The 26,398-nt window shown below is 40.4% G+C and overlaps 1 long non-coding RNA gene across 1 annotated transcript in view; it reads right to left on the reverse strand.

The window, feature by feature from the left end:
* LOC136577587 (uncharacterized) overlaps positions 1-26,398 on the reverse strand; it is a 78,313-nt gene that overhangs the window by 40,094 nt on the left and 11,821 nt on the right. The window contains exon 2 of the long non-coding RNA XR_010786509.1: positions 24,841-24,916. This is a non-coding gene — a long non-coding RNA (uncharacterized lncRNA). The remainder of the gene's footprint in view (positions 1-24,840; positions 24,917-26,398) is intronic.

Raw genomic sequence — 26,398 nt, forward strand, 5'->3', positions numbered from 1 at the left:
ATTTTGACATGCTAATATGATCGCAAATGCGTAAGTGAATGTAATTGACTGCCTGCCAGTTACTGTGTGTCACACGGGCGTACAGAGCAAGAGAAATACATGATAATGATATGCCCGTGTGAGCCTCGTCTAAGAAGAATGAAAATATATAAATAAATATATGTATATATATATATATGATAATTTTACAAAAGTGTCATAAGGTCCTGTTTGTACTATTTTGCACATCACTTCACTGCAGAACACTCGTCTGCTTTGTATGAATTACAGCAGCGATGAAGGACACATTTCCAGATAAAACCATGCAATTCCCCCTGCTACTTTACTTTTTCTTAACCACATTTTGTGAAGTCTGTGTTCTCCAAAAATTGCGATAAAATATACTATGATATGCTAAACAATACTGTGATCTAAAAATATAGACCCTCTCATACAGATAGCTCTTTCATGGATGTGATCAAAGCTTTACAGTAATTCTTTAAATCTTTCGTTTACAATTGGAAACCTTCCTGAGAAGGTGTAGAGAAATAATCCTAATCCTTCTGTTCATACAAGGAAAATGTTATGCTACAAAGAGATTAAGTATTACAGTGGATATTCTCTGCTTTGAGAGACTATTGATTTGTGAAATAATAGTAATTATGTGATGTGCATGGATTCCCCAGCGCTTTGCATTGGATTACCGGAATTAATGAGCATTACCAATACAGAACCAATTTACATGAAATAATACATAAGGACTACTGATCAGTATATACATTAAACAAGTGATTATGTTTAGTGAAAAGCATGAATAATACTAAAAAAGGTACTCCATTTATGATTATGAATTCTGCCATTCTCATAAATTCAGTTTACCTATAATATTAATTTTATATCTTGTAAAACAACTTCTTTTGGCAGGCAGCACTGGGCCAGAAGCTCCTGGCATGCAGTTAGTCCATGCTGCAGAAGAATGCTGGCACATTATTATTCCTCATCTATTGCTGCCAAACTGAAATTGTAGTTATATACATATGCCATCCAAGTAGTTTTCGGTCCATGATGTCCAGCAGATTACTACAATGGATTTAGTTTCACAAAGCATTTAGGATGTTTTCTATTCAGGCGCTTGTCCCAGAATTGAGTTAATGTACTGGCTGAGAGTTACAAAGTTAAATAATGTCCATGAAATGAGCACAAATTGCTTTTTATGGTGATAACGTACTAGAATATTATCTTATGTATTATGCAGCATACCTGTCATTATGTGGCCAATGCAGTTACAACAACTGGGCTGATTTTTTTTACATGTAAATTGTTGGAACTGTTTTGTGAAACTGTGGTTTAATTATCAACTGTTCCTTATGTTATTTTATCACAGGATATGCATAGCAAGAAGCCCAGGATATCATCTGTGTAGTATGATGGGTTCAAATGAGCTTTATCTACATCCTGCATATTTTCCAATAACTATATCAAAGTATGCATGAAACTTTAAATGGCAGTTAGACTTCTCACAAATGCTAACTCAAGAATTCACTTGTTAATATGGAGAACACTCAACTGTTGAGATATGAATTGTTAGACCTGACATGTTCTTTCCTTCCTAGAGGTAAGACTACTGTAGATAATTACACATTCATAGTCGCTATTTCTTGCTACAGGTTATTTACATTCCAAAAATAATATTTCCCATGTGTTTTATTAAGTAATTCCATGTTACAGCCTCATATGTGTTGTTTTTTGGATCCCGCTGACATCCAGGCCAGCATGAGGAAATGGTCAGAGAAGCCACATGTCAACCTGCACAACGAAAGCAGATGCTACAGATCCTACAACCGATCTTGGGCCGTCTGGAAGCACTGGATAATGCAGCCTTAGGGCGCCCACCCACTGGCGATTTTTTTTCCTTTGCGTTTTGCGTTTTTTCTCAAGAGCAATTAGTTTTGAATGTACTCCTGTCCACTGGCGTTTTTTGTTTCAGTCCGTTGCAATTTTTAACATAGGAACTGTCAGTTGCATATGTGTCCTTATTTTTCTCTTAATGCACCCATGAATGTCAATGTAAATTAACGCAAAAAGCCGCGAAAAAGCCGCGAAAACGCTGCGTTTTTCACGCACGAAAATCGCAAACGCCAGTGGGTGGGCGCCCTTAGTTTAAGACAAAACTCAATCTGCAACTCAAATAGCACCTTAAGGGCTTAAACAGATTGCTGCATGTGCAAATATGCTCACCACTACAGAGCGTATTTGCACATAAAGTCAAAAAATTTTTGCCGTTTAAATTTTGCGCTACTGTGTGTGGAAAAAAAAAACAAAACAGAAAGATAGGTCTTCTTGTCCTATCTTTTCTCACATGTAGGAAAACTACTTGTGAGAAAGATAGGGTAAGGCCTATCTTTTCTCGCAAATAACAATACCAGGCAAGACTCCCGCTAGTCAAAACTAAACTATTGAAATCAATGGTTTTGTTTCGTCAGGATTTGCGGCCGAGAAAATCACGTTAGTCTGTTTAAGCCAAAATTCATAGCCCAGGTTTCTGCTAACATCTTGGCAGAAGCAATTCCTCTGCTAGTATCAAGTCCTCATCAATGCAGTTTTGGATCACATCCCCCATTACACTATGAGGAGATCCAAAAGCTTGTTGAGGATTCAAGAACCAATGTTTGATCAGTTTTGAGTTCCAAGCCAAACAGTTCTTGACAGACTGGACTATTGTATCATGCAGTATTTCACTGCTATCTAGAGAGGCCTTGGTGTGTGTGATCCCAATATGAGGAAGTGCTGATCTTGTTAAAGAAAACCTGGTAAGGTTTATGAGGGGTCATGGTGAGCCCCCTCTGCAGCATCTTAACTCCTGCAGCTAAGTAAAGGTTGCATCTCACTTGCTCAGTATGCCAATCGATTTTGGACACTGGCCTCCAAGCTGGAATAGAATGACAAGGCTACCTATTGGGAAGGTCTTTTGAGTTTAATCAAAAATGAGTCAGCCAGTTGCAATCAACCCTTCTCCTTGGATGATATCCCTCATGCCACCTGAATTGACAAACAATTTTGGAAATGTCAGATAGAATTAATCAGAGAAAGAAGATTAAACCACCTTGGTTCAGTATTCTAGAGACCCCTCTAGTCACATACTCCAGTATCTTCTGAAGAACCTTTGGAGTTGGTGAAATGCAGATAAACTACAAAGAAGCAATAGAGTATGTGTGCTGGTAACCTATTTATGTACTGGGGCATTATCTTCATTACTACCCTGCAAAACAGAGAAACACTAATTTCAAGGGTTAGGTGTAGAGGCTATGCTAAAAAATAAAGATCTCTCTTTAAAGTTTCTTCTCCCTATCACAATGTCTGGAGTAGATATTCAGTTCTCAGTTTGAGCCTACTTGGACTCAGACTTTACAGGAATTTTTATACATCAAGACCTTGTGACGCAATATAGTATTCCAACAGTTTTGCTCAAGCAATTGCTATCTATCCCCCCTGGCAGTGCTGAACCCCTTCCATACGTGGTCCAGAACATCACAGTTCTGACTACGTAAGTGGGAGTTCTGCATGTTGAGAAAATTTCCTTTTACCAAAGTTCGTCAAATCTTTTCTTCTTAGACTTCCATGGCTTTATTTCCATACTCCAGTAATTTCTTTGGCACAGGACAAATTGTTCATTGGGGACTTTATTGTTATAGTTATTGCCAGTCTTCTGTTAGTCCAACTCAGAAGATTCAATTAACCCAGTAATTTTCCCAGTCTGCTTTCTCCACATGCCAATTTGCAGATGTTTTCAGCAAGAAGGAGGCTAAAAGGTTGCCTGCTTATCCACCATATGATTGCTCCATCCTGGCACAGTTCCACCTAGAGGCCAGGCTTACTCCATGTGCTTACCAGAGATAGACACCATGTCAACTTATATCAAGGAAAACTTGGAGAGGGGCTACATGTGACAGTGTATCTCATCTGCTGGAGCAGGTTTCTTCATTGTGCAAAAAGAAAGATGACTCACTGCACCCATGGAGTTAACTATTTGATAGGGTTCCTGATGCAAAGATCTTCACAAAACTTGACTTGTGAGGAGCATAAACGTGAACCAGATTTGGCAAGGTGATGATTGGGAAACCACATTCAATACTCATGACAGGCACTATGAATAACTAGTTATGCCATTGGACTGTGCAGTGCCCCTGCCATATCGCAGGAATAACATTTTCAATAACCTGTTGTACTCCTCTGCAGCTGTCTACTTAAATGACATTTTAATCTTCTCACCAGATCTAACTTCACACAGCAAGCAAAATAAAGACTTCTACAGTACCTTCATGCTAATGAACCATGCGCTAAAATTGAAAAGTGTCCCTTCAAGCACATCAGCTTACATTTCATAGGATACTTTACATTTGATACCAGTCTATGGTCAGATCATGCTGAGATGCTCTTAGCAGTCCTTACCTTGTCAGATACATTTCCTAAGATTTTCAAATTATTCTAACCAATTTTTCGCCACTCTGATCGGATCTATTTCAGCATTAACTAAGGTAAGGTATGAATACAAGAAAGTGAACTCCTGAAGCAGTCACAGGTTTTCTGCAGTTCAAGCAAGCTTTCACCTTTGCACCAGTTCTCTATTGATCAAATGGTGCTGGGTTAAAGAGTGAAAACCCAGGTTCCTTAAGTGCAGCCCCAGATTTGGCCAAAGTCAGATCGGTTCAGAGGCACAGCAGATCCACATTTGCTACCGTGACATTTACATTTGCAAACCACATTCAAAAACCAATACCATTTGTATTTTTCAACTGCTGTGTGAGATTTTGGTTTTTGCAAGGTGAGTTGTAGTTTTCATTGGTACCATTTTGGGATACACATTGCTTTTTTAATTATATTTTAGGTTAGTAAACAAGCGAAAACAGCAGTTCTGGCATTGGTTTTTTTTATTCTTTGTGTATATTTTATTGTAATATTTTGAAGATTCCAATCATTATAAATGCAATGATACTTATGTAGTGGCCCAGAACATCATCCTGGTCTCCTCCATAAATGTCATACATGGTAAGTGGCACCGCGACGAGACAGCACTTATCCCTCCCAGCTCTTCACGTTAGCCAGGTGCCCAGGTCACCCCACTGGGGTGTTGCACCTATAATGTATTTTATTTTCTTTCCAAGTTTTGAAGGAAAAATGTGTTTTGTTTTCTACTTTCTTGGAATTTTAAATTTGATTCGTCTTTTTCACACAATTTTCTAGCCCCACAAGGGGACTTGTATGTGCGATTGTTTCATCACTTTCATAATACTCTACATAATACACTACTAAGTGCAACATTTAAGGGGTTATACGTTGTGATAAGAGGTTTTCTGATCCTAGCCATTAGAACTATCTTTAGACACCTGAGCTCCTGCTCCTCCTGGCATGGGCCACCAGTGCTAGGCTAAATCCGAGCCATAAAAAGGCATATGGACAGGTTTAGAGGCCCTTAGTGACTGCCATAAAAAATTTCTAGGTGTGGTCAGTAAAAGGTTGACTGGGGCATAATCTCCCTAGTGCTTAGGGCAGCATGAGCTGAAAATACGGTGGGTCTTGGGTTTCGAAGCACAGAGGAAGGGAAGGGATAAAATGTAAAAATTGGGATACCTGATCAAAAGTAGATATTATACTAAACTGCCGGAATGCAAGTAAGATAAACTTAACCACTTAGTGACTGGCCTATCGTGTTTTTACGTCCTCCAGCTGTGGGCTCTGAATGAAGAGAAATCGCTTGGCGATCTTCCTCCATACATCGTAGCATGCCTGCTGTTTCTTACAGCTGACACCCGGCAGCAACAGTTCCATTAAGCCACACGGCTCATTGGAGATGTTACTCTTTAAATGTGCTGTCAATTCTATCAGCGGCATTTAAATTCCCCCAAACAATGGTCAGGGGTTTCGTATGCCCCCACCCCCTTTCCCCGTGATGAGATTGCAGGGAGCCGTGCGGGTGACATAGTAGCCAGGGGCCTTCTAAAAGCCCATGGGGTGGCTTGATAGAATGCCTGCCCGATCGCAGTATGATGTAATGCTATGGCATTACACCATACTGCAAGAGCAATCAAAGCAACATAAGTTGCTGTCCACTCTGGGGACTAGAAAAAAAGTAAAAATAAGATCAATAAAGTTTTACTAATTACTAAAAAAAAGTAATAAACGTTTAGAGAAAAGCCTTTTACCTTATTTATAATAAAATAATCAAAATAATAAAACAAAAATACATATTTTGTATCTCTGCGTCCGTAAAAGTCCGATCTATCAAAGTAGTGCATTATTTACCCCACACAGTGAACGTCGTCGCAAAAGAAAATAAAGATACCAGAAATGTGCTTCTTTTTGGTCACCCTGTCTCCAATGAAAAAATGCAATAAAAAGCAATCAAAAAGACGTACGTATTCCAAAGTGGTACCAACACAAACTACAGGACGCCCCGCAAAAAATTAGCCCTCGCACAACTATGTCGATGGAAAAATAAAAAAGCTATTGTGCACAGAAGATGGTGGCAGAAAATGTAAAAAATTGAATATCTTTGAAAAAAAATACAAGTAGTACAACAAAAAAAAAACTATATGTTTGGTATCGTAGTTATTGTACTTACCCATAGAATTAAGTTATCATGTCATTTTTCCTGCAGTTTATGCGCCGTAGAAACAAGCACCAAAAGATAGCGGAATTCTTTTATTTCCATTTCTCCCCACTTAGAATTATTTCTAAGTTTTTCCGTACATCATATGGTACATTAAATAGTATCATTGAAAAATACAACTCGGCCCGCAAAAAACAAGCCCTCATACAGTTATGTCGATGGATAAAGGAGCTATGGTTTTTTAAAAGGGGGCAGAAAAAAATGAAAATGGAAAAAGAAAGGGGATAAGATAGTCCGTAGTTTAATTGACAATCGGGTGTAGCGTACTATGATGAAAGGTAGTGTTAAGCTTCTTATAGGTCTTCTATAAGAAAAATGTAACTACGCCTCTAGACATTGTGTATTTGTACAATGATAATAAATATATCAAATCCCTATGAATTCTAGTACCTAATGGGAGCTTTGGATGCACTGACAGTTGTTTATTTCAATAAATGTAATATTAAGGACTAAGATGAAAACACCATTTCTGGAAATGAACATTGCCAGCATGTGGCAGAACATGTTGTTCATAACAATTCTCCAAACACACAAAGTGCTGCACATTTTATTGGCCTCAACCGTTGTCTGATCATTTACCAAAAATAAATAAATAAATACAAAATAATGGCAGTGGCAAAATAAAAAAGACGAATTGTTAAATGTAAAGCGTAAGGCCTCATTCATATGAGTTTATGCGAGTTGCACACGAGAATCTCTGTCACAACTTGCACTAGAAAGCATACAAACACCTGTCCAAGTGCTTTCTGATTGATGGGAACAGTGAACATTGCAATGGTCTATTCCCATCCATAACACTGACTTTAATAATCATGAATCACAATAACCGATTTCGACTCCCATTGAAATCAATAGGAGTAAAAATTGGCATCACTAAATTGAGTGTGTGTTTTTTTTCTATGAATTTGGTTCAGCTATTATCCTTGATGCACTAAAAGGCAACAGTGCTAACATCTGCTTGGACTTTTAAAACTGCTAGCAATTGAGCCACCATACTTGTCTGTTCTGCACAAAAGAGAACATAAAACATCTGTCACGGCTTGTCAGTCACTACAGCGTCGAGGCATGGTGGCCACGACACAGGGTCAGACCTGTCACCTTGTTACTATGCAGGACAAGGATTAATGCATGTTGTGCAGAGATTGCTGGCTGCTATCTCTCAGTTTACTGCATATTTGTATGCTAACTAGTAGTAATACCTAAAAGAGGGTTTGGGGTGAGGTTCTCTAGTTGCTCTACCTATCAGCAGATCTGGAGAGCTTTATATTCCTAACATGCCATCTTGCTATTGATTACAGTTCTCTAGAGGAGAGGTTGGTGTTGGTGAGATCCTCTCGCTTGGGTAAATTGTTTCCTAGTTAAGATAAGTGCTGCTGTATCCTTTTGGCTGTTTTTTGGTTGCCTTTATTGTTTTGCTTTGTAGTGTCAGTCCATCTCTCCAGGGGTTCCTATTGGAATAGTCAGAGCACAGAATAAGACAGAAGGGCTGTCCTTATCAGGTAAATAACTCTGCTTGCAGGCAGGGGCTCCTCACTTCTCTATTTGGTAGGGACAGGTTTTCCATCTTCCTGGAGTGGTGCTCACAGTCTAGCATTGTTTTGTGTATTATACTTGCGTTCAGTGTGAACGTCACCCTGTGTCTGTGCTGTGGAGAGGTGCGCCAGGCGGACGTGACAACACCATCCAGACTTTGCATTTGAACTAAGAGCACCAGCACTGTAAGATAGCAGTGCTGACAACTGAGCCACCATGCTTGATTTTCATTCACTGGAGGAGACAGAGAAGCACAAAGAGAACGCACAAAGTCTTTGCAGACGTTAAACCCAGGAGCCCAGCACTGCAAGGCAACAATGCTAATGACTGAGCCACAATGCTTCTTTCTCCTGCCTTCCTCTTTCTACCCCTTCTCCTGTTCCTCCTCTAGTAGGGAAGGAGAAGATGAAGGTGGAGGAGAAGTATAAGAAGGAAGCATAGGAGAAGATATTCTCCTTCCTTTCCCCCAGAGAAGAAGCAGGAGAAAGAATAAATAAGCTTGGTGGCTCAGTGGCTAGTGCTGTTGCTGTTAGGTTGTGCTGCTGGGATCTGTTGTTCTACAGGTTTCCAGGAGCACACCTTCACGGGTGTCAATAAATGGTGTGCCTGCACTCTAAGGAGGAGAAATCTTTATATATAATAATAATAACACTGTACAACAAAAAACAACTTTTTGTTTGTTTAAGTGAATTTTTTTGTTTTTATCGAGTTAATCTGGTCTCAACTAAGATTTATTGAGCATTCACTGCTGCGTCCAAACGTTTTTCTCACTGCAAGGTTTGATTTACATATTTTATTGGTATATGAAAACAGTGCAGAAGCTTTTGTATACATAGATAACAGTTTCTTTTTTTGTTTGTTTGTTTTAGGGAAAGTTTGTGAAGTTAAAATTTGTAGCAGTCATTTAAGAGTTCATTAATTCAGTGATGGCAACCTTTCAAACCTGCAAACATGATCCAGACTCCTTTTGCAACGTCTGTGGTGTCTTTCTGAGTGCCAAAGCAGTCAAGCATAGAATCAAAGGTGCAAACAACTTCTGTACAGCCTACAAGGCTTATTTTGGCATGCGAGTGGGGCTCAAGACAAGAAATGGGCTCCCCACATAGTTTGTGGTAGTTGCAAGTCCAATCTTGAGGCATGGTATAGAGGAGAGAGTTGACAGAGGAACTTCAGGGTATCTGGCGCGAACCAACATATCATCTCAAAAACTGCTATTACTGGGTCATTGATGTGTCTCATCACCGAAAAGGAAAGAGTGTGTTCGACTATCCAGACATTCCATCATCCTTAAGGCCTGTTGCACAGAGCGACGAGATTCCTGTTCCTTCTACTCGAGGAGAGAATGAGAGTGATAGTGACTCATCAGATTGTGAAAATTTGCAAGATGAGGAATTCTCTGAAGATGCAGATTCCAAACCTTATTTCCCAAATCAACAAGACTTAAATGATTTAATTCAAGAATTTGGACTAACAAAATCAAATGCAGAGATTTTAACATCAAGGCTAAAGGAATAGAATCTGTTGGATAAAAGCTGCAAGGTATCTAAGCAGCGAAAACATCATCAAACATTCTCTCAGTGGTTTATTCTTAAAGATCAACTGTGCTACTGCCACAATGTGAGGAGCGTATTTGGAGAAATTGGATTTCCTTATGATCCAAACGACTGGTGACTTTTTATCGACAGTTCTAGCAAAAGTTTAAAAGCAGTTCTCCCCTTATAATGACAATAAATACCCCTCTATCCCAATTGCTCACTCAGCGTCTCAAAGAAGACTATAGAAATGTCCAATGCATCCTTCAGGTGTTACAGTACAAGGAACATCAATGGGATGTTATATGTTTGCAAGGTGGATATACAAAATATCCATGTTTCTTGTGTTTATGGGATAGTAGGGATACTGCCAGGCACTATGAAACTGTTGAGTGGCCAACAAGGAATGATTCTGTGGTTGGTGAGAGCAAAAAGTGGGAACCACTTGTGAAGCAAACGATATTAGTGGTCCTCTTCAGATAAAACTGGGGTTCATTAAACAATTTGTCAAAGCTTTAGACCCTAATTCTGAAGCTTTCCAATACCTAAAGACTGAATTCATGAAGAGGCTGCTACTAATTGAAAGGAAAGCATGGAAGAGCTTCATTAATGTTGTAGATGGTGTTTTGGGCAATCACAAGGTGAAAAATTACAAAAGTGTGGTTCAGAATCTTCTTAACAACTACTACAAGATGGATGCAGAATGTCACTCAAGTTGCATGTACTCCATTCACATCTAGAAGTGTTCAAGTCAAACATGGGCGCATATTCAGAGGAATAGGGGGAAAGATTCCACCAAGACATTAAAGAGTTTGAAAGGAGGTACCAAGGACAGTATAATGAGTGAATGCTTGGTGACTATATCTGGGGAATAATCGGAGAAAGTGACCTAACCCACAAGAGGAAGAGTAGAAAAACTGTGCACTTTTAGAGGTTATTACTATGTGTTTAATGACATTTAAGTACCCTCAAGTGATTTTCTATGTCCTGATGCATATTTTGCATGTTCAGGAAAGTTTCAGCAATTTTATTGTCAGTAAATATTTGTTATACAACACTGCAATACAATGTGAACTGAGTAAATAAAGGAATTTTCTCAAATTTTGAAAAGTTGATCTCCTGACTCTAAAAATGATCTCACAGATAAAATTTTGGATGTTTTCATGGTTTCAAGACAGCTGTGCTAACAAATGAGACACAGTCACTTGTAAAATGATTTTCTTGCAATTTTTGCTAAAAATCGGGTCGGAGTGACCAGAAAAGGACTCATAGGGATTTTCCCAACCTCCACCTCTTGTCACCATAGACTGTTGCTCTGTGTGAAAACTAATGCATTTGAATGACTGCATAGACTATAATGAGTATTTAAGTTGTCTGTGTATTTCATGGACATCACTCAGGCCATCTGAATAAGGCCTTATGTAGGTCACATTGACTTAAAGAGGTTGTTTAACTGTGCAAACATTTTAAAAAATGGCTGCAAATACACATGTTCGTTCCTTCTGCAATCCAGTGCTGCAGCTCTTCGCAATCTTTGTTACGAATGGCTACCGCATGTAGCCAATCAACAGTGACATGCCTTTCCCCTGGTATCACTGCTCAGATTCTGGGAGCCATGAGGCCAGGGGAACAGCACATGACCCCTCTGGTCTCTGGTTGCAGTGGTGAATGTATGACATCTATTTTGTGGCATTCTTCAAAAATGTGTTTTGCTGCTATAGTATAATTTACCTTACTGACGCTAATTAAATCAATCTATAGCAATGACTGCAAGGCACACGTTTCTTCTTGTCAATGTCAATCACTGCAAACCCACTGCTGTTGTTTTGATACAAGTTTACTTTTCAGCTAGAGATGTGAATAAGAACATTTTAATTGTCTATCCAATTCCTTCCTGAACAGAGAGCTTCAGTAATATTTATAGATTTACGCCAGAAGTAAACTTTATTTTGTAATCTATTCAAATGTATCAAATCTATTATCGAAAGGAGGATGAAGTAAAGCGCAAATTGATTTTTATCAATCCTTTCATTCCACCATCTCTGTTCCGTAGGGCTAAAACACATAGGCGTGTTTTTGTCCCGCTATGCGGCTGTGAAATCAATGGTTTTGTTTCAACTATTGGGATTCTCGTGCGTAGGACGTATCTTTTTCACATGTAGTTAATACCTAACTTTTGTCTTTTTTTTCAAACTTGTGCGCACTAGTACAGAGATTGAATAGTAAAAAAAAAAAAGAGTTCATGCACTAATGTACTCCATAGCGGCGAGTGTATTAGCACATGTGCCCATGTGTTTTTGCCCTTAAAGGTATCTTCACAAGGGGTGAAAATTCTGTACATTTTCCATGCAGAATTTCTGCACAGAAAATCCGCAGGATGTATGTGATGTAGATGAGATTCAAGAAATCTGCAGTGGAACTGAAATTACGGGCAGTCTCATATGAGCTGCATAGCACTATCATGTTATGTATATGTGCTATGTAGCGCGCAAGAGCACGTTCTCTTGCCCCCACATCACCGCATTTTACTGTCAAGACTGCTCACATCAGTGCGGTCTCGGGAGGCGGGTGACCTGACTCGATAAGCCCCGGTGTTTTAAATTAAGCCCGTGAAATCGCACAGTTCTCTGCATGATTTTGTGCACACCGCAGCCTTCTGTGCGCAATTGCGCAGAAAAATAGAGCATGTAAATTTTTTTTCCACGCACTCGGAATGTACAGAGAGAAAAAAACACATGTGAAGGAACCCATTGTAGTGAATGGGTTCAATATCCTGTGCATTGTGGGTACAGATTTTGCTTGTGTGAGGTCCCCCAATGTGCAGATTTCAAATCTGTAGCAGGTCAATTTGTGCTGCAGATTTTCAGGGTGGATAACACATCTTCAAATGAAATCCACACCAAAGTCCTTCTCAAAATCCACGTTACATGTAGATTTTTGCAAATCTGCACCAAAACCCACAGCATATTTTCCACTGTGGAAATTACGCTCGTGGGAATAAGCCCTAAAAAACACCTGTTCGAGAGTGGCCTTAGGGGGAGGGGCAAAGCAACGACCGACTAGCGCGTGGTGATGGTGATGCAAAGCGAGCTCTGCTTCCCAGCTCATACTCTTGGCACAGAACTTAGTTGCCTAATTGCATTTTAACCGTTCAGTGGCAGAACTAATTTTAGCCTTAAGAACTAGGAAATCATTTCCAGATTCGTTTTTAGTTTTTTTGTCATCAATGTAGCTGTATTTGATCTGTATTTGATTCTAGTATTCTTACGGACCAATTTTGGGTACATATAAGTAGAGATGAGCGAACGTGCTCGTTTAGAGCAATAACTCGATCGAGCATCGCTTTTTTCGAGTAACTACCTAATCGGGCGAAAAGATTCAGGGGGCGCCGGGGGTAAGCAGGGGGTAGTGGGGGGGGAAGAGAGAGAGCTCCTCCCTATTCCCCCCTGTTATCCCCCACTCCACCCCGCCGCCCCCGCCCCACTGCGCCACCCGAATCTTTTCGCCCGAGTAGGCAGTTGCTCGAAAAAAGCGATGCTCGAACGAGTAATTGTCCTAAAGGAGCCCGTTTGCTCATCTCAACATATAAGGTAGTGTATAAATTTTATTCATTTTTCAGTGGATGGGACAATGGAAAAATAAAATTATTTCGCCGTGTTTTTTGAGATTTTTTTTTGAGAAATATCTCCATGTCTTAACCCCCCTCCTTTCCCTAATAGACTCTTTTGCCATAAAGTTTCTTTTGCTTCTAGTTTCTGGTTCACAGTTGATATCAAGTACTCAAGTGAAGTATTGCATTAACCTGGCAACTATTTTCTTTTGTAGCTTCAAAACTATTCAGTAATGCATTATATGTTCAAAATATTTATGTCACTGAACAGAAATTGTATTCTAACGGAACAAATATGTCAACTTTCTGTTATTCTCTGTTTATTATAAAACCCAATAAAAATTATTGAAAGAATGAATTCCGCCACTATTTTCCTGAATATTGACATATTTGCGCCATTACATAAGACTGGCTGATAAGTTCTGTCTGTTTTGTGGACTAGGGGGAACTTTGTTCTATCTTTTAATATCAGTATTAGACCGCAGGCATTGATATCCCACGCTATAAACCCTTTGGGTCATTGCCATTACTCAGAATATGGCTAGACAGTCATGCAGCTTCCCTCCATGTAAAATGCTGGAGGATGGTGTGGCAGGTTCTGACTATCAGATCATTTAGTCAGATGCTATAGACAATGCTCTGGAGGCTTCCATGTACGTCCAGCTAGGAGAATTAATTTGGTGCTATTGGTCTCTATGGGGAACGCACGCCCCGTTTATTTTTTGACCATTTGATCATTTTCTCCAATACTGGCCTGCTGAATAACATATGCAAATATAACTATAGCCATAGACTAACAGCTATCTGAATATGGGATAACATTGATAATGTGGATTGTAATAAAATATATATGTCTGCAGCATATACTGGGCTTTTAAATGTTTTCATTTCTATTTGCAATCTTTGTGTTATTCAATAAAAATTATATTTTAAAGAGATCCAATTCATAGCTATTGCTTATGGAAAGAACATTTTAATTTTTTATTATAATAGGACTGGATTGGATTCTTAGCCTATCTCCCTTTTTTGTATGTTCTATAGTGAAAACATCTTATTCTCTTCACAGGCAGGATTACAATGAAAAGTAAGATAGGATTCACAAACAATGATACAGCTAACCTACTCCTCTTTCCTACACAATGATCTCTGCATAGCTCACAGAGCATGTGAAGAACAGTGTCCATTAGACATCAATGGATCACCTCCTGTCCATCCTGTGATTGGCTGCTGAAAGGCATATCTCTACAGCAAAGGTAAGATGGCTGCCCCCATAAACATGTACAGACAATAGAATAAAAACAAATCCACAATCAGAAAAGAAAAACAGTATAGAAAATGAATTATGTCTAGTAAATAAAAACAAGTGACACATTCCCTTTAAGTTGCTCCATAGGGAACAGAATGTATTAAAAAGTGGCAATTTGTAGTCCACTGTAGTCGAAATCCATTAGAAAGTTTTCCAATTGGCTAACATGTTTAATAATGTTTGCAAAAAGTCTAATATGGATGACAGCTACTAGCTGCTACAATGCTTTAGCAGTCTAGAGCTAGAAAAGACATACTGTACAAACACCTAAATTAGTTACAGATGTAGTCGTTGCTATGTTACTAACATTGACTATTAGAACAGTACGTTACTTTAATAATTTCTGCCATGATAAGGATCTCAACATCTGGAGTTACAAAAGAGCTCTGAGTAAAGTGAGCAGCTCTAGACATGTCAGGTTGGGGTAGTGTTGGCCTGCTGGTTGAGGAACTCTACAGGGCAGTCATGGTCTTGTAGGTAAGTTTTAACCCTTTCCAATGCACTGTCTGACATCTAAAGACATTATGATTTAAGGCTGTACAGCTCAGATGTTGGAAGACGTCCTTCGGAGTTCTTTTACTGTATATTGCCAGCCTCTCTGCTGTCGGAGCCTATCCAACGTGTCACCTCGTGCAGTACTGGCTTTAGCCAGCAGATAGTGCTGCTGTATAACAGCAGAAAAAGAGTAAGCCCCCTAGGAAAACCAGAATACAAATTGGATTGGAAAGGGTTAAGTAGATCTGTAGAGTTGGAGAATATTGGATGGTATGATATAAGAAATTCAAGAAGAGAGGAGATGCATTAAAGAAATATTGTGTTTGAGAACATGAAGAGGTTATTAAAGTGGTAGCCAACAAAGGTATCACTCTTATACTAATTGTTTTTTTTTTCAAAATTATTAATTAGCACATAGATTTCTCTGGCTAAGATAGTACCTTGCTATTTTTGCTTTACCTAGAAATTTAGGTGTGGGTTGGTTATGCGTTAATTAGAAAGGAAATGTAGGAAAGAGCAGAACCACATAGGGGATGAGATGAGAATTTTAAAATAAAATGTATTGGGTAGCCATTAAAAGGCATGAGAGCAAAAACAAAGAGCAGAGTCGACCAGCATAATGGGTAGATTGGAGAGGTTTTAGTCTAAGTAGTCTCTTTATAGAACAAGGGAAATGGTGGGACATAATATGCACTTAGGCTATGTGCACATGTAGTGTACTATCATTGTAAAAAAAGATCCATCCCCTTGAAGGAGTTATCAGAATCAAATGAAACTTTCTATTTCTGATTGTAATGTTGCTATAAGTAAGTGATTACAATATCAGAGCAAAAGGGTAATTTATTGTGGAAAATTGACCCTTGAAGAGAGGTTCTAGTATCCTGTTGGACCTACTTTAGCGTGGATGTAAGATGTGATACCCGCCATATCATGGAGGCATACAGGTTCCATATGTATATCAGTCCACATTTGCTGCGACGGGGCCTCTAGATTGTGCAAACTCGTGGACTGACAAAGTTGACATCCCAGATGGTCCCATACATGTTCTATTGGTGATAAATCCGGCGATCGGGCAGGCCATGGAAGTGTGACAATGTTGTGGAAGCATTCCTGTGACACCTATTGTCACGTTCTCACATGGGATGGGAGTCTCGAGTGGTAGCCAGCAAGGGTGGTAATACAATACAAAGGATTCAACAGAGATATAGTCAGGAACAAGCCAATGATCAGTACACATTGGCGATGCAGTACAGAGGATTCAGAAGATACGTAGTTGGGAATAAGCCAGTGGTTGGTACACAAGAACAATTTTCTTTAAAGGAGCAGGTAGAGGAAAGAGCTAGTTTAAGTGCTCAGAGTACAATAAACAATGCAAGGAGGGAGTGGCGGGGCCAGGCTTTTATAGGAAGACTAAGGTTTGCCTAACTGTCGGGCCAGAATGGCCTAGGTGATGGGCAATTCATCGATATAACCCTCCAGCTTCTTTCATTCAAAATTTGTTAACTGGGTGAAATCTCGTCTCTTTGTCGTAGAGGCATCTAGCGGTCAACAAGCTCTACACAAGCGGAGGAAGAGGTCACTGCATATAAGGAGCCTCCGAGAGCCTTTTATAGGTCAAGGGTGGATCCACTTTTAGGGCCTCAGGTGACAAGACTGCTCATCCAATCACACCCCAACTCTAATCATTTGCATATCTGCCTGAGATGTAACTGCATGCCATGTTTTGCAGCAAAATAACAACTCCTTATAGGTGCTTGATTTTTTTTGACAAAGAGTATATATCGGCCAGCGTTTTCATGGCCGGCCGATATACGCTTCCATCTGAGCAGTCCCCCCTTCCCTCCCCCTCTCCAGCTCTCTGCATCCATCCTCCCCTCTGAACGGTTTGCAATGGTAGTGGGCCGGACAGGGGTGGAGCTTAGCTCTGCCCCCGTCCCACCCACTCCCATTGCAAACGCCGGAGTGAAGGAGAGAAGCAGAGAGCTTCTGAGGGGGAGGGAAGGGGGGACTGCTCAGATGGAAGTGTATATCGGCCGGCCGTGAAAACGTCGGCTGATATACACTCATGTAAATAAGCCCTAATACCTATAGAGGCCTTTTACATGGGAAAGAATAGGCCACATGACGCACTGCGTTTCCATTTTTCTGATTTGCTCTGCAAATATTGATGCAGAATTGAAAATGGCCTACAACCTGCCTGCAACTCCACATCAAAACCCACAGTTAGACCTGCCGATTTTGGTGTTGAATTCCACAGCTGCGAATTTGGCTGCAATTCTGTCCCCTGTGAAAGGTCCCATAGACTGTTTTATGATTAAGACAGGGCCTAAAGAGGCAATGCACTGCCACCTCAGGCTCTGTACTAGTCACTGGCATATCATTTTCTATCCTTTTTGTCTAAACATTCCAAACTGCTTCAAATTTCAAGATTCCTCTGTGCTATAAATCACTCAAGAAAAATGAAAACCTATTATAAATTCAATTACAGTAATATCATGAAATGTTCTGAAAAATGAAAGAACATAGTAGACTTCCACATACTAATATAAGGTTATTCTTTATCATAAGGGTGTTCTTTAGATATTTAGCATTAGTGAATCTAAGTGCTGTTTTAAAAGCTCAATAACAGACTCTCTTGGTAAAATTATTCAAGTTGAAGATGTTGTATTCAGCTAAACTGCAGAACACATTTTCCTTGTAATTGCTAAAATCGCTGAGGACTTAAAGTGGATAAACCATTTTAAATAAATCAAACACAGAAAGCTGCAGTTTTATAGCCCAGTGTAAAGCATTCTAACTCTTGTAAAGTAATCAGCAGTTTGGAAGAAATCTTGCCAGCAACTCTGTCACTACTAGAGTTCCTACTGACCTACAGTAAGTAAGGCCTCATGCACATGAAGCTTTTACAAAGGGACATGTGGCCACTGCCATAAGCACTCTATGTGCCGCCATATGTTACTCCATATCTCACTGTATTAGGCCTCATTCAGATGAGCCTGTTTTTTTGTATGCCTATGTGCGCGAAAAAAATGTGCTCCTTGCTTATGCGTAAAATGTGTGAACGGGTAAGGTTTGCGCATGAAACTGTGTCCGTTCACTGGAGCAGCTGCTACATGAAGGTCCCCTCATCACTGAACACTTTGACAGCACTATCTGTGGCAGAGGACCGCGATGCTATCCCATTGTTTTCCATGGGGGCACGCTGCTGCCGCCCCATTAAAGCAATGCGATGAAGGCAACCACCGCAGGGTTTTTCAGGGAAGGACTTGAAATATAACCGCTCAGATGGGGACTGCTCAGAGGGAAGCGTATATCAGAAAACGCCAGCTGATATACTCTCGTGCAAATAAGTCCTTAAAAGGAAACTGAAACTTATTCCCACCCTACAAAACAACATCTGAAAATCAGATGTTGACCAAAGACATTATTAAGGGTGGCTTTACACAAGCGTATGTGCAATTGCACATGCTTCAATGCAACATATGATTTGCAAAAAAAGTACTTTGAGGTCCAGAGGTGTTCTCTTTTTAACAGAATTGCACAGCGCATTCCGCATGTTCCTGCGTTTTGTGTGCACATTTGCGCACCTCCCATAGACTTCTATGGGAACCTTTGCTGTGCAATATGCAGAAAGACAGAGCAGGACCTATTTTTTTTAGAACAAACCTATTGACATCAATGGGTTCTACTCCCTGCGCAGTGTGCGCGTATATTTTACACGCACAAAAACGCACGCCTGAAGCTGCCCTAAGGAACATTCTTGCTTATTGTCTCAGTTGTATCAGCAGCAATAAGCTGGAGCTACTCAAGTGATTCATATTAGCATTACATATCATTTTTCAGTACAAACTACAAATGCCACTGAACAATCTGCCTCATAAGTATTGCCTAATAGTTGCCTCTGGATATTTTACTAGCGAATGTGCACTCATTGATGATGCTGGTAATGTTGTGTATTTATTCTTCTTTCTGCATACTGAAACACGGCAAAACCCAGAGGCACCAGCATAATAAAAAAAGGAAATAAGAAAACTCTCAGCATGGGAGCTGATGAATGTAAGACATTCTGCCCCTTATGACTTATTCTCACACTATTCACTTTAACAACTTCACCTCTGTGACTTTAATTCTGTATGTCATGAACCATGAAATAGCACATGTATTTTATGCATGTCTTTGGTGCTTAGGCCTCCTCTGTCAGAAGGCTGTAAAAAGGGAAAAAAAGACTTCCACCAACAACTTAATTATCTTGTCTTAAATAAATAGCTTTTTCCATTGCACTAAAGAAATTCAATTTATTTGAGCTTAAAGCCTAACTTCTCCTAAAACCACAGGTGTTTGTGGTTAACTTCACTAGTCATGTTGTTTGCACAACCTGCAAGGACCTAGGATATGGGGAGTTGTTTGGAAGGGTTCTCGCAGTGTTCCCCTTGAATTCTCTCCCCATAGGGGGTCTCACAACTAGTACAGATTTTTTTTCTTCACCAGAGGACAGTACAATCACTGTTGGCCACCAAGTTTCCAGCTGTTAAACATCTTCCTATAGCTCACAGATCTTGTCTAATTTGAAAGGAATGGGGAAGGAAGAAGTTCACTGTGGTCACATGTGAATTTTTAGGCATTTCAATGGAGGTATATATTGCACCAATGATTTTTTCGTCAGATTTTCTGTCTGTAAAAATCGGACCGAAAACGCGTGGGAATAAAGCATATTACCTTAAATAGTGATATTCACACTTGTGATTTTTTTAATCAGATGAAAACTCCTATTTTGTTACTATTTTCAAATAAAAATTGCCCATTAAAGTCTATAAGTGCTTAAAAAAAACGTATTGCATTTGTTTGATGTGACTGTGATCTGTTTTTATTGCATGTAACTGTGGCTCTCTGCATTCTATTAGGGTATACGGCTACTGAGTCTGGCCTGCAGTCTATCAGGTGTTGTATTGCCTTCCTTTTCAGTGAATTATGTAATTATGGTAAGCTTAAAAAAAAGTGTGCAGAACCGGGAAGTACGCAAAATCCATCATACATTTTTTTTTAATATTTGTAAATATCAGATGCAAAATTGTTTTATGGCGGGTTCCATGGCAAGAATAAACAGGTTCATATAAACACAGGACAAATAATAATCAAATATACTTAACCCTTTAAGGACCATGCTGGTTTGTACCTTAACCCTTTGCAATCCAATTTTGGATTCAGGGTTTCCTAGGGAGTTTTCTTTCTGCCATTATACAATGGCACCACCTGCTGGCTAGAGCCAGTAGTGCAATATTGGACATCTTGGAGAGGCCCCTAACAACAGAGCAGCCAGTAATATACAGTAAGAATACTCTGCCGGACGTCTTCCGACATCAGAAGCTGTAAAGCCTTCAATCAGAATGTCTTTAGACGTCAGACAGTGGATTGGAAAGGGTTAAGGAACAGACACTTTTTAGGGATTTTACTAGAGATGAGCGAACGTACTCGTAATGAGTACTTACGCACCCGAGTACCGCCATTTTCGAGTACTTCAGTACTCGGGCGTAAAGATTCGGGGGGCGCCAGGGGGCGGGGAGAGGCGCGGCGGTGCGGGGGGTAGCAGCGGGGAACAGGGGGGTGCCCTCTCTCTCTCCCTCTCCCCCCCACTCCCCACTGCTACCCCCCGTGCCGCCACGGCGCCCCCCGAATCTTTACGCGCGAGTACCGCTGTACTCGAAAATGGCGGTGCTCGGGTGCGTAAGTACTCGTAACGAGTACGTTCGCTCATCTCTAGATTTTACCCATGTGGTGGTTTTACTGCCCTATTTTTTTTCCTTCAGCTACCAAAATTATTTTAGCTGCGTTTTTTTTTTCTGTAACATATAGGGCTATTTTTTTAATATGTTTTTCGCTGGCTTTTCCCCCCCATTTTTTAGCTTAATTGGAGGTAAAAGGCTAAAAAAAATTCTTTTTTTTTACATTTATAGTAATTTTTTTAAATTTGTATATTTAAGCTAAAATAAAGTATGTGAACGGGTTCTTCATTTTGTTTTGGACGTTTTCATATATAATATGTATGACTTCGGATTACAGGGTGCATACGGTGACGGTTTTGGTTGGCGTCAGTTTTGGGTTATTTTCTTTCTAATGTATACATTTTTGTTTTATTCTGTAATTTTTTTTTACTTATTTATGTAATTATTTTTTCAACTATCTATGTCCCCATAACGGCATATAAGACCTCTGGGGGACATTCGCATGTTTTTTGTTTTTCTTGACATTTTCCCACTGTAGCTGGGCATCCATAGGAGCCCCAGTTATGGGAAAAACATCCCCTGTAGTGACATTAGTCACTGGCAGAGCTAATCAGGGACTGCTAGGACTGTGTAGCTCTGCTGTAACATGCGGACTCGGCGGTCATGTGATCGCCGTCTCTCATAGTGGAAGAAACACTTCCACTTTCACTTTTTAGTACATAGCGCTCATTGAGCACTATGTACTCGGGAAACAAGAAGACATAAATGGTTAAAAGATGATTTCTCCTTTGGGTTTTCGGCTGTGACTAGCAGCTGACAACCCGACCTACTTCTTTTTGATTGCAGAAGCAGGGGCTTTAATCCCACTATTTCTGTGATCGGGCGGGATTAAAACCCAGGACCAAGCGCCGTAAATTTACAGTGCTTGGTCTTTAAGGGGTTAAAGTGATAAAAGTAGATATACATCCAAGATATAAAGAATGATAATCAAAAGATACATACAGGATATACTGGTAGTGTATCAACAAGATACAAAAAGCAGCACAATATTATATGTAACATTCATCCTAGTGGGTTTCAACCAAAATCAATCTGGAGAAGTGAAGTCAATGTTCAACCCCAGAGGCTGAGAGTAGACTTTCAGCAACATCCCATAATGGACTCCCTCCTCCCTTTGTCTGCAGGGACTTATATACTATTGATGACACTACATGATATTTTTACTTAATTATCCAATAAGACATTTTCTAAGCACAGTGTCAAGTGTCGTGAAGAAAAATTTATATTCAGCATAAACAGGTGTGTGTATAGAGCGCATCTAAAATTAACATTATGATTGAGGAATGTGTTATAGTATCAACTTGTACCAGGTGTGCGATATGAACTTTCGAAGCTATGAATAACTACATTTCTGCTTTGAATTTAAGGGCATAGGAGTCAAAAATTCTCCTTCCATACACAGAAATAGATGAAAATTGTGCCGAAAAATCACACGAAAATCAAAAAGTCAGTCCAATTTTTCAGGATTAAAAAAAAAACACCTATGTTAATGCAGCCTTAGGGCGGCTTCATACGTGCATATGGGCAATTGTGTATGCAATGTATTTGCACTGTGAACGAGGCTTTTTGTGCACGTATCAGCGCATTTTACTGTACTTTTTGCATGCAAAGGGCCTGTATCACATTGCAGTCAGCACTCTGTCAAGTCTCTGCCAACATGCCTTTGCAACTGTGGGTTTTAGCATAGTGATTCCGTCTCATTTCGTGAAGCTTGCAAGTTGTATTTTCATTTATTTGCCAATTTCCTCTGGGAATGAAATCCAAAGAGTGGGCATTCTAATCTCACGGTTACACGGAGACCCTCAGGCCTGGGCATTTTTGTCTTTTCTCCGCTTTGCCTGCTCTGTCTTGAGTAGACAATTTTTTCTCAGCTCTAGGCCTGCTCTGATGATCCAGACCGTGTTGCCCTTGCAGAAATTTGGGGCTGAACGAATGGTACTCAGAACTGGCTCCTTAAAACCGGATCATGCCACTGTTTTAGCACGTGTAAGAGGTTAATTTTGTTGCTAAGCTATCAAAATAAGAATTAAATAGTTGAAATACAAAATGTGCTTTGGTTAGTTAGGAAAGATAGGAGCCAGGTGGCCAGGAACTGACTCCTCTGAGTTGTTCAAGGTTTCTGCTTATCTATGGTACATTCACAGGATGTCCTGGCTCCAAGTTTTCTCTTTGCAGTAGTTCATTAAGAAGGAATGTGTTGTTGTAATAAAATGCTGACCAAGAGATAAGCGCATCCTGCCTAGATAATGGTCTACAGTCTATATAATCTAATGTATTTTCTTGAATAAACTAGAATTCATTCTGATCACACACACTGCTTGTGTTGTCAGCTCATGTCTTCTCTGGGTACCCGTTAATTGCTTATACTAATTTGGACCCAGGCAACATTAGCATTTAGTCTCCTTTGAAAAGACCCCCTACAGTTACTTGGCGCCCAACGTGGGGCGGAGTTTATTCTTTACCTGCAGCCGACATCTGACGACGCCAACTGCCAACACCACGGGACCAGGATCACGGGACCCTAGACTCCAAAAATCACCGGTGAAAGGTAGGCCCTTGACCTGACACTCTGATTCTGGGTTCCCCTGACTTTTGGCTCCCTGTTAACAGAAGGTTAGTCGCTGCATGTATTTATAAGACTACTTCGCCCTGTTTTAAGTATGATGTTCATGAAACTGTAATAGACGGAAGAACTCATACCCTGTTGTTTTATGCCATGTTGCCTGAGGGAATTCTTGAAGTTTCGGTACTGGTTGTTTGTATCACGTTGGCAATTATCTGTTTTTGTTGGCTTTGCTATAACATCACCAAAAGTTCCCTGAGAGCCGAAGTTTGATCTCCCCTTTACCCTCCGAAGTAATCTGTGTGATTACTGGTAGAGGCTGTAAAACTATTCCGGGACAAGGAAGACCGTGTGTCGTGTCCTCCTATAAAATACTGTGTGATATAGTGTCCTGTTTACTTCGTGAAGAATAGTGAGCATATGAAGATGGGGGCAGGACAGTCTAGGACATATCTTACCCCTATCGAGATTATAAGAGAGAGGGAAGGGGAGGACATCGGTAAACAAGCCTATACTTAAAAAGGCGGGGACTTTCAATTATGAATTTTGGTCCCAATTTAAAGATAAAAATACTACGTGACTTAAAGATATCAGAGACGCCGGTTTAGAAAAAGGAACAGGTTTGCAGAAAGCGTCCAAAGCCCGGGAATCCCAGTAGTAAGCCCGGGAATCCCCCCTACTGACCTCTATACAGGTACAACCTTTGGGTTGCGAGAAGCCTAGGTAGAACAGGACTAACGTTAAATGGTAAATCCTGGGGAAATCTTCTTTTGTGGAAGAGGAAAAATAGAGTCAGGGAAGGGATAAGAGGGCTCTAAGGAACGGACAATATGGAAACAGCTAGAGAAATAGCAAAGGTCAGAGAAAGCAAGTTAGCCATGGGGAGAGACTGTAGTAAGTTATTGAGAAAAGCAGGTGTTTAGAATTTTGGGAGTCTCAGACCAGCGAGTTTGGGAAAGATTCAGAGATAGTCAAAGGTTGGATAAAGGTATGTTAGACAGATGGATTGAGGCAAGTGTAGATACGGCAGTTATCAGAGAAAGGGAATCCTTTATAGTCTGTGTTCCTTTGGGACATAAAGCAAGTTCATGCAGAATCTGTGGACAATTATGTGACAAATAACCATTATTGTTTGTCTTGTATGTCTTGATGTTATGTAATCTAATCTTTGTTGTACGTCTTAGTCTCCGTCATACAAGTGTAAGAAAATGTAACAAAGTTATACCCTACTCACGGCTGTGGGGGCTTTTAAGAATACAAGGGTTAAAAATGCGGCGAATGTTGCGCTGTTAGAAGCGCTTAGCATGTTGTCTTTTCTATGTGTTTAACTATTCCCCTGCCGTCCGTGTTTGATAGTCTGTGCAGAGAAATATACCTCTTGTTGTTGCTAATGATTGGTGTTGCTTGGAGTCTGAATGTTCTGGCCACTTTCTAGAGTCTTGGTTGTTGTTCTATTTCATAGAGAGATAAAATTCAAGGTCAGAGAAAGAAAGACGTTAATGAAATAAGAAACTTGTAATGAATTACGTGAATTAATTGTCTTGAAAGTGGAAAGCATGTAGGGATTTTGAGGTATGTTTTTGCTTTTTGGGTAAATGTCAGTTCTGTGATTGGTTGGATGTCTGTATCACTGCTGAATGCTGTTAGTACTGTACTGTCTCTGAGAGAATGGTCTGCAGGGGCTTGTTGTAATTCATGTCTTTGTTATTAGTACTGATATCTTACAAGCCTTATCTGCATCCATCAAATTCTCACCAGATGGATCGGTACGGGTTGAGACCTCAAGTGCCAGTTCAGAAGAGTTTTGTAAACTAACTGCTCTCTTAGTGGATCCGGCTCATGTATTTGTCTTGACAGCCACTGCAGAAACTCATGAGGCTGGATCCAGTGGCTCGAGGAGCTCCCTCATGTGTGTGTGTGGTGGCAGCAGTACAGGCAATGGTTGACAAATCTTCGGAGTTGGTATTGAACTACCCCCTAGTGGTCCTCACCCCTCATGACATCCAGAGCATATACACGCAAGTGCAACCCAAGGACTTATTTCTGGCCCGTCAAATCCAGCAACAATGTGCTCTTGTCATTCTTTTCAATGTTACTACTACCTTGAACCCGGCTACTCTTCTTCCAATTAAGTATCCTAGTTCAAAATGGGGGAGGGGAAGACATAGGTGATCTAGGTATTGCAGGTCAGCTATTTACAAAAAATTTTTTTGTAAGGTTCTGATCTATTTGAAATAGAATACCAGCCTGATTGTCTAGCGGTAATCGGTGCAAGGGGTTTCAGGAGTGCCAATTCAGCTGGCAGAAACTGAACCACTTAAGGTAATGTTTAAAGGGTCGCGATGCCTCACGCGCTTCCTTGTGCTGGAAGGTCCTGAAAGCATATTGGGAACCGATGTGATGGGACCCTTGGGATGTTGTATCGAACTTCACCCGTCCGGTGAGGCTCGTATACACCCCGGGTCTGAAAGTCACCCGACCTTCTGTCGGATGGCAGTAGACCAAGCGACACCTCTCCCTGTCCTCACACTTTTGCACGCAGAGGAGCAAGTTTTTAGTGTCGAGCCTTTGGGCTACCAGACAGACGGACCTCGGCAGACTGTCAGTCTCATTGGTAATGGTCTACCTAAAGGAAGGGGAAAAAGCCCCCTTGGTCCGTCAGTACCGCCTGGCACATGCCCAGGAAGATACAATTGCAGACACTGTCTCTTCTTTATGCTAACTTAAAACCCTTAAGGAATGTGTCTTCCCAGCCAATACCCCTTTTGTTCCCCGTTAAAGAGAAAGAGTTTAAAGGGCCAGCCAGACTGTCAGTATTTGTTTGCATTTATTTTCAGAGGAAAGCAGTACTGTTGGACAGTGCTGCCATAAGGGGCACAGAATAGCCCAAAACCAGTTCACCAGATGCTTGAAGCTGGTATTAGACGCCTGGC

This window comes from Eleutherodactylus coqui, chromosome 1 (genome assembly GCF_035609145.1).
Source record: "Eleutherodactylus coqui strain aEleCoq1 chromosome 1, aEleCoq1.hap1, whole genome shotgun sequence".
Classification (NCBI taxonomy): Eukaryota; Metazoa; Chordata; class Amphibia; order Anura; family Eleutherodactylidae; genus Eleutherodactylus; species Eleutherodactylus coqui.